A 9,648-nucleotide genomic window follows, 5' to 3' on the forward strand; every position below is an offset into this window, starting at 1 on the left:
ACCTGTCGATGTCAATTTGAGGATGCAATTTTGATGAAATATCCATTCTTTCTGCAATATCTTTGTTTGAAGGGATTAAATGTTGTGAAAGTAATCCATGCTTTACTAGTCTGTCTTGTATTTCTTATAATGATCTATTGGCAGATTCTTTTAGTTCAAGGGACAAATGATCTCAAAACTGAATTATACAGTTGTACATTTTTTATGCACCACCTATCATCGAGTCCAAATACTATGGCTTGTTAAAATCGAGACTCCTCAGATTTGCACCAATCAAGGGTTTACATGTGTCGAAAGCTATGTTTTTCTATCATGATTTATGATAGAAAATGGTTAGAAAATTTACCTCTGTTTTGTGTGGTTTACTATGGCTGGTTAAAACCATGCCTCCTCAGGTTTGCACTAGTAAGCATCTCCAACCGTTGGCCCCCAGTGGGCGCGTAAAATCGCCGCCTGAGGGCATACCGGCGCTAAACCGCGTGTTGGGGGCGTGATGCTCCCCCGTCGCCGCCCCCATGTCGCATTTTGTTTTTTTAACAAAATCTTGCCCCACATTTGCACAAACAAGGCGTAAATTTAACCAAATTTCGGCGAGTTCATTAAATATTTTACAAAAAAAAAGAGACACTACTAGACCCGCCATCGCCCTCGCCGTTCCTCGCCGCCCTGAAGCTCTACATACCGAGGAGCCTGTAGAACTGTGTGTAGTCGCCGCCGCCGCCGCCGCCGTCGTCGCCTCCTCCGCGGACGTCGTCCCTGCTGCTCCCCTGCCCAGGGTCGCCGACGCGCGGCGGTTTGGACGGTCCGGGGGCGTCCTCGTCGTCGTCGCTGTCGAGGATCACCACGCCGTTCTCGTCCTCGCGCCCACGCTGGCGGGCGGCTATCTCCTGCAGGGCTCGACGCTGCCGGACCATCTCGTCGCGGAGGTAGTCGTCCCGCGCCCACTTTAGGGCGGCCTTGTTGGAGAAGCCGGACCGGGCTATGGCCTCTCGTACTCCGCGGGGAGGCCGGACTCCACCTTCGGCCTGACAAGCCGGGCAGAGGTGGGGAGGACTCGGCGATGCGGACGCCGCAGCTACGGGTGCGCCGGCTGATCGGCGCGTCCTGGGGCTCCTACTTGACAGGGAGGAGGGAGGGAGAACCAGACGAGCGGTCGGACGAGAAGGAGGACGTCAGGTCCATGCGTCTCGGCGTCCATGAGCTCCCATGCCGGCGGGAGAAGGTGGGGGGAGCGGGGTACTCCAGCCTCAGCTCGGCCTCGACGACCCCGTGTCGCGCCGTGGTGTGCTGCCGGACGGCGAGCACCCGGCAACCCAGACTGCTCACACCGGCGTACGGGCTCGGCGACCTGACCTGACGGACAGTCACAAGAACAATAGCAAATTCAGAGCCTGAAACAGATGCACAAGCAGCAGCAGTAGTGCACAATAAACACACGAGCACAATGAACTCCAGATAGTCCTAAACTTTTATTCCATTACTGAACACTGCAAGGTGATGTTCTGAAAGTTTAGGAGTAGCAACCATTTTAAGCCAAAGGCACAATGAACACACGAGCACACATGAGCACAATGGTTACTGAAATTTATCATAAGCAGTTGCATGCATCATCTACTCCTAAACTTTCAGAGTACACGCCATACAAGCCGCCCTACAACCAGTAGTACTCACAAATTTACAGAAATTTATCCAGTGTACTCCTAAACTTTCAGAGTACAAAACTTCATGCATCATCTCTGAAATTTACAGAAATTTATTGAGTGATGTGCAGGCCAGCGGCGGGTGGGTTACCTGATGTGCAGGCCAGCACTGGGCGTGAGGTAGTCGGAGACTCCTTCTCCGGCAACGTCGTCTCGGCATCCCACACGGAGCGGTCCTCGCGGGACTGCACCAACCCGTCGCCGGCAGTCCTGCTCGTCGTGGCCTCGTGGCTGTGGCTGCTCCTGTCGGCGAGCGGCGCGCTGGCGGACGGCGGCAACGGCAGTGCGTGCCGCCGTGCCCTGTCCCTGGGACGCCGACGTCGCCGACGCAGTTCCCATTCTGCCCGCAGCGGCCGCCGACGGTCGGGCCCTTCCCCTGCGCAGCGAGTCGGAGATCCCCGCCACCCTGAGGAAGATGGAGCAGCCGTGCTCAGGGCCGGGCCATAGATATACAGGGCCCAGGGGCAAGAAGAGGCCCTTGTTTACTCAAAAACACAAACATTTTCTATTTCAAAAGCAAAGTAAATATCCAGTACACAACATAGCCAGATGATCTTCATTTGGACTCTAAAACTGATAGTACAGTTTATTTATTGATCAAGTGAACTACACCATGATAGTAATGAAATGATACAGTTCGACAAAAGCTCGCTTTCCTAAATTTGAAAGGAGACTTCATTTTGTTTTGCAAAACAAAAACTTCTGTCAAAATTGGTTGCTACTTAGATCTTTTGTGTTACCATCAGATAAAAATTTAGGCATGAACTTTGCATCTGTTTCTGGATCCTCCCCGATCGGCCATGTCCTTCCAAATTTCGGCAATCAAATAATAACTCAATTCTTCCAAACATTCCTGCACAAGGCATAGTAAAGCAAACTGATTTCACGTCTATACTAGAACTTGGAAATTCGTCTAACAATTCTAGAAGCAAAGTCATCGATTATTGCATCAATATTTATGTGATCCAACTTATCTTTCTCAATACCAGTTCTGAAAAATGTGTCAAGTGCTCCCTTAAGGATTTTACCTCTTCATCTATTTTCTTTTTTCTCTTCCTTTTATTATTACCGGATAAATACTTTCTAGAGGACATTCACTAAATAAGAAGAAGTAACATAAAACAATTAATACAAGGAACAAACGCACCTGGATATAGATTTTGATGTGGATGTAGGTGGGCAGATCAACAGATCCACATGTTGTACGTAGTAGTGAACACCAACGACCCCCCTTCTCCAGTTCTCCTAATCCCCTGACGCCTAAGCACTCTTCCACACGTATATCCACCGAAGAGCTGAACTGCACAAGAAGAACTACATAGGAGAGCAGGCCAAGCAGATGTCTAATCTCTCAGAGGGCAGAGCTATTTAATGGAGGATGAACAGGATTATTGGCAGGAGTACCGTCTCTCCAACGTCTAGCTGATGGGGAAAGAGCAGAACATCAAGTAAGGAAGGAGAGCCAATTGGGGAGCAGATTTGCGCCTTTTGTCTCATTATTAATGGCCAGCGGCAACGTTGGAATCGGAGACGGCGAGACGCACGGGAACAGGGGCGCAGTTATGGGAGTCTAGGATTTGAGGATGAGGAGTGGAGGAACACGGGCTGACCGGAAGATGATGAATCCGCTCGTAGCTTTTGTTGGGCCTCCTACGTACTGTAATGGAAATACTAGCTGGGTTGGGGCCCCTGCCTTCTGGAGGCCCAGGGCGGGCGCCCCGTTTGCCCGGCCTATGGGCCGGGCCTGGCCGTGCATCAGATCCAGCCGCCGGAGATCCCCGCCACCCTGAGGAAGGTGGAGCAGCCGCGCTTTAGATCCGGCCGCCGGACTAAAAATGAAATCTTGAAGAGGGAGAGGCGACGGCGTATGGCAACATGGAAAGGCGGCGACGACGCGAGAGGGAGAGGCGGAGGCGCTGCGTGCGGGGTAGAGGCGCCGGCGACACGTGCGACGGAGAGGCGCCGGTGGCGGTGAGCTAGGGGTTCGGGAGCCAGCGAGCGAGTGGCTGAGCTGAGCGAGCGAGAGTGGGAGGGTAGTTTCGGAAACGACAGAAATGTCGTAACGCAACAGAAATTGCACTAGAAACTCCCAAGACAATTATTTCGGAACGGAGGGAGTAGTACATTAACGCCACATGCGTATGTGCAATTGTTGCATGCATCTCTTTACATACTCCCTCCGTACAAAACATGTACTCCCTCTGTCCAACATTTTTAACACTAGCAGTTGGACAGAGGGAGTACATGTTTTGTGTATATTTGATCATGAATTCCGGGAACATTCATCCCCACACTAACATGTAAGCAAGTCCTAGTAAGAACCCATTAATATTTTAGATTCCAGTCTACACAATCGGAGATGCGGCGCATGAAGCTGCTCAAGACTTGTTGGAGGATTTTGCTCTGCATAGCTAGTCCTGGCCATGGGTAGCCCGGCCCGGACGGCCCGACCCGACCCGACCCGACCAGACCTTGCCCATGGGCCGGGCTGAAGGAAATATGCCCTAGAGGCAATAATAAAGTTATTATTTATTTTCTTATATCATGATAAATGTTTATTATTCATACTAGAATTGTATTAACCGGAAACATAATACATGTATGAATACATAGACAAACAGAGTGTCACTAGTATGCCTCTACTTGACTAGCTCGTTGATCAAAGATGGTTAAGTTTCCTAACCATTGACATGGGTTGTCATTTGATTAACGGGATCACATCATTAGGAGAATGATGTGATTGACCTGACCCATTCCGTTAGCTTAGCACCTGATCGTTTAGTATGTTGCTATTGCTTTCTTCATGACTTATACATGTTCCTATGACTATGAGATTATGCAACTCCTGTTTACCGGAGGAACACTTTGTGCGCTATCAAACGTCACAACGTAACTGGGTGATTATAAAGGTGCTCTACAGGTGTCTCCGAAGGTACTTGTTGGGTTGGCGCATTTCGAGATTAGGATTTGTCACTCCGATTGTTGGAGAGGTATCTCTGGGCCCTCTCGGTAATGCACATCACTATAAGCCTTGCAAGCATTGCAACTAATAGTTGCGGGATGATGTATTACGAAACGAGTAAAGAGACTTGCCTGTAACGAGATTGAACTAGATATTGAGATACCGACGATCAAATCTCGGGCAAGTAACATACCAATGACAAAGGGAACAACGTATGTTGTTATGCGGTCTAACCGATAAAGATCTTCGTAGAATATGTGGGAGCCAATATGAGCATCCAGGTTCCGCTATTGGTTATTGACCGGAGACGTGTCTCAGTCATGTCTACATAGTTCTCGAACCCGTAGGGTCCGCACGCTTAACGTTTCGATGATAGTTATATTATAAGGTTATATGTTTTGATGTGCCGAAGGTTGTTCGGAGTCCCGGATGTGATCACGGACATGACGAGGAGTCTCGAAATGGTCGAGACATGAAGATTGATATATTGAAAGCCTATGTTTGGATATCAGAAGTGTTCCGGATGAAATCAGGATTTTACCGGAGAACCGGGAGGTTACCGGAACCCCCCCCCCCCGGGGGACTTTATGGGCCTTAGTGGGCCTTGGTGGAATAGAGGAGAGGCGGCCAGGGCAAGGGCCGCGCCCCCTCCTCCCTAGTCCGAATAGGACAAGGAGAGGGAGGCGACGCCCCCCTTCCTTCTTCTCATCAACCTCTGTCCCCTCTCTCTCCTAGTCCAACAAGGAAAAGGGAGGGGAGTCCTACTCCCACTAGGAGTAGGACTCCTCCTGGCGCGCCCCTCTCCAGGCCGGCTGCACCCCCCCTTGCTCCTTTATATACGGGGGCAGGAGGGCACCCCAGAGACACAACAATTGATCGTTTGATCTTTTAGCCGTGTGCGGTGCCCCCTCCATCATAGTCCACCTCGATAATACTGTAGCGGTGCTTAGGCGAAGCCCTGCGTCAGTAGAACATCATCATCGTCACCACACCGTCGTGCTGACGAAACTCTCCCTCAACACTCGGCTGAATCGGAGTTCGAGGGACGTCATCGGGCTAAACGTGTGCTGAACTCGGAGGTGCCGTGCGTTCGGTAGTTGATCGGTCGGATCGTGAAGACGTACGACTACATCAACCGCGTTGTGCTAACGCTTCCGCTTTCGGTCTACGAGGGTACATGGACAACACTCTCCCCTCTCGTTGCTATGCATCACCATGATCTTGCGTGTGCGTAGGAAAATTTTGAAATTACTACGTTCCCCAACAGTGGCATCCGAGCCAGATTTTATGCGTAGATGGCATATGCACGAGTAGAACACAAGTGAGTTGTGGGCGATATAAGTCATACTGCTTACCAGCATGACATACTTTGGTTCGGCGGAATTGTTAGATGAAGCGGCTCGGACCGACATTACGCGTACGCTTACGCGAGATTGGTTCTACCGGCGTGCTTTGCACAGAGGTGGCTGATGGGTGTCAGTTTCTCCAACTTTAGTTGAACCGAGTGTGGCTACGTTCGGTCCTTGCGAAGGTTAAAACAACACCAACTTGACAAACTATCGTTGTGGTTTTGATACGTAGGTAAGAACGGTTCTTGCTAAGCCCATAGCAGCCACGTAAAATTTGCAACAACAAAGTAGAGAACGTCTAACTTGTTTTTGCAGGGCATGTTGTGATGTGATATGGTCAAGACATGATGCTAAATTTTATGGTATGAGATGATCATGTTTTGTAACCAAGTTATCGGCAACTGACAGGAGCCATATGGTTGTCGCTTTATTGTATGCAATGCAATCGCCCTGTAATGCTTTACTTTATCACTAAGCGGTAGCGATAGTCGTAGAAGCATAAGATTGGCGAGATGACAACGATGCTATGATGGAGATCAAGGTGTCGCGCCGGTGACGATGGTGATCATGACGGTGCTCCGGAGATGGAGATCACAAGCACAAGATGATGATGGCCATATCATATCACTTATATTGATTGCATGTGATGTTTATCTTTTATGCATCTTATCTTGCTTTGATTGACGGTAGCATTATAAGATGATCCCTCACTAAATTATCAAAGTATAAGTGTTCTCCCTGAGTATGCACCGTTGCGAAAGTTCTTCGTGCTGAGACACCACGTGATGATCGGGTGTGATAGGCTCTACATTCAAATACAACGGGTGCAAAACAGTTGCACACGCGGAATACTCAGGTTAAACTTGACGAGCCTAGCATATAACAGATATGGCCTCAGAACACAGAGACCGAAAGGTCGAGCGTGAATCATATAGCAGATATGATTAACATAGCGATGTTCACCGTTGAAACTACTCCATCTCACGTGATGATCGGACAGGGTTTAGTTGATATGGATCACATGATCACTTAGAGGATTAGAGGGATGTCTATCTAAGTGGGAGTTCTTAAGTAATATGATTAATTGAACTTCAATTTATCATGAACTTAGTATCTGATAGTATCTTGCTTGTCTATGTTGATTGTAGATAGATGGCCCGTGTTGTTGTTCCATTGAATTTTAATGCGTTCCTTGAGAAAGCAAAGTTGAAAGATGATGGTAGCAATTACACGGACTGGGTCCGTAACTTGAGTATTATCCTCATTGCTGCTCAGAAGAATTACGTCCTGGAAGCACCACTGAGTGCCAGGCCTGCTGCTGATGCAACTGACGACGTTAAGAATGTCTGGCAGAGCAAAGCTGATGACTACTCAATAGTTCAATGTGCCATGCTTTACGGCTTAGAACCGGGACTTCAATGACGTTTTGAACGTCATGGAGCATATGAGATGTTCCAAGAGTTGAAGTTAATATTTCAAGCAAATGCCCAGATTGAGAGATATGAAGTCTACAATAAGTTCTACAGCTGCAAGATGGAGGAGAATAGTTCTGTCAGTGAGCATATACTCAAGATGTCTGGGTACTGCAATCACTTGATTCAACTGGGAGTTAATCTTCCGGATGATAGCGTCATTGACAGAATTCTCCAATCACTGCCACCAAACTACAAGAGCTTCGTGATGAACTATAATATGCAAGGGATGGATAAGACAATTCCCGAGCTCTTCGCAATGCTAAAGATTGCGGAGGTAGAAATCAAGAAGGAGCATCAAGTGTTGATAGTCAACAAGACCACTAGTTTCAAGAAAAAGGGCAAAGGGAAGAAGAAGGGGAACTTCAAAAAGAACGGCAAGCAAGTTGCTACTCAAGAGAAGAAACCCAAACCTGGACCTAAGCCTGAAACTGAGTGCTTCTATTGCAAGCAGACTGGTCACTGGAAGCAGAACTGCCCCAAGTATTTGGCGGATAAGAAGGATGGCAAGGTGAACAAAGGTATATGTGATATACATGTTATTGATGTGTACCTTACTAATGCTCGTAGTAGCACCTGGGTATTTGATACTGGTTCTGTTGCTAATATTTGCAACTCGAAACAGGGGCTACGGATTAAGCGAAGATTGGCTAAGGACGAGGTGACGATGCGCATGGGAAATGGTTCCAAAGTCGATGTGATCGCAGTCGGCATGCTACCTCTACATCTACCTTCAGGATTAGTATTAGACCTAAATAATTGTTATTTGGTGCTAGCGTTGAGCATGAACATTATATCTGGATCTTGTTTGATGCGAGACGGTTATTCATTTAAATCAGAGAATAATGATTGTTCTTTTTATATGAGTAATATCTTTTATGGTCATGCACCCTTGAAGAGTGGTCTATTTTTGTTGAATCTCGATAGTAGTGATACACATATTCATAATATTTAGACCAAAAGATGCAGAGTAGATAATGATAGTGCAACTTATTTGTGGCACTGCCGTTTAGGTCATATCGGTGTAAAGCGCATGAAAAAACTCCATACTGATGGACTTTTGGAACCACTTGATTATGAATCACTTGGTACTTGCGAACCGTGCCTCATGGGCAAGATGACTAAAACGCCGTTCTCCGGTACTATGGAGAGAGCAACAGATTTATTAGAGATCATACATACAGATGTATGTGGTCCGATGAATGTTGAGGCTCGTGGTGGATATCGTTATTTTCTCACCTTCACACATGATTTAAGCAGATACGGGTATATCTACTTAATGAAACATAAGTCTGAAACGTCTGAAAAGTTCAAAGAATTTCAGAGTGAAGTTGAAAATTATCGTAACAAGAAAATAAAGTTTCTATGATCTGATCGTGGAGGAGAATATTTGAGTTATGAGTTTGGTCTTCATTTGAAACAATGCGGAATAGTTTCGCAACTCACGCCACCCGGAACACCATAGTGTAATAGTGTGTCCGAACATCGTAATCGTACTTTACTAGATATGGTACGATCTATGATGTCTCTTACTGATTTACCGCTATCATTTTGGGGTTATGCTTTAGAGACGGCCGCATTCACGTTAAATAGGGCACCATCGAAATCCGTTGAGACGATGCCTTATGAACTATGGTTTGGCAAAAAACCAAAGTTGTCGTTTCTGAAAGTTTGGGGCTGCGATGCTTATGTGAAAAAGCTTCAACCTAATAAGCTCGAACCCAAATCAGAGAAATGTGTCTTCATAGGATACCCAAAGGAGACTGTTGGGTACACCTTCTATCACAGATCCGAAGGCAAGACTTTTGTTGCTAAATTCGGAGTTTTTCTAGAGAAGGAGTTTTTCTCGAAAGAAGTGAGTGGGAGAGAAGTAGAACTTGATGAGGTAACTGTACATGCTCCCTTGTTGGAAAGTAGTTCATCACAGAAATCGGTTTCTGCGACACCTACACCAATTAGTGAGGAAGTTAATGATGATGATCATGAAACTTCAGATCAAGTTGTTACTGAACCTCGTAGGTCAACCAGAGTAAGATCCGTACCAGAGTGGTACGGTAATCTTGTTCTGGAAGTTATGTTACTAGACAATGACGAACCTACGAACTATGAAGAAGCGATGGTGAGCCCAGATTCCGCAAAATGGCTTGAGGCCATGAAATCTGAGA

This window comes from Triticum dicoccoides, chromosome 6A, assembly GCF_002162155.2.
Source record: "Triticum dicoccoides isolate Atlit2015 ecotype Zavitan chromosome 6A, WEW_v2.0, whole genome shotgun sequence".
NCBI lineage: Eukaryota > Viridiplantae > Streptophyta > Magnoliopsida > Poales > Poaceae > Triticum > Triticum dicoccoides.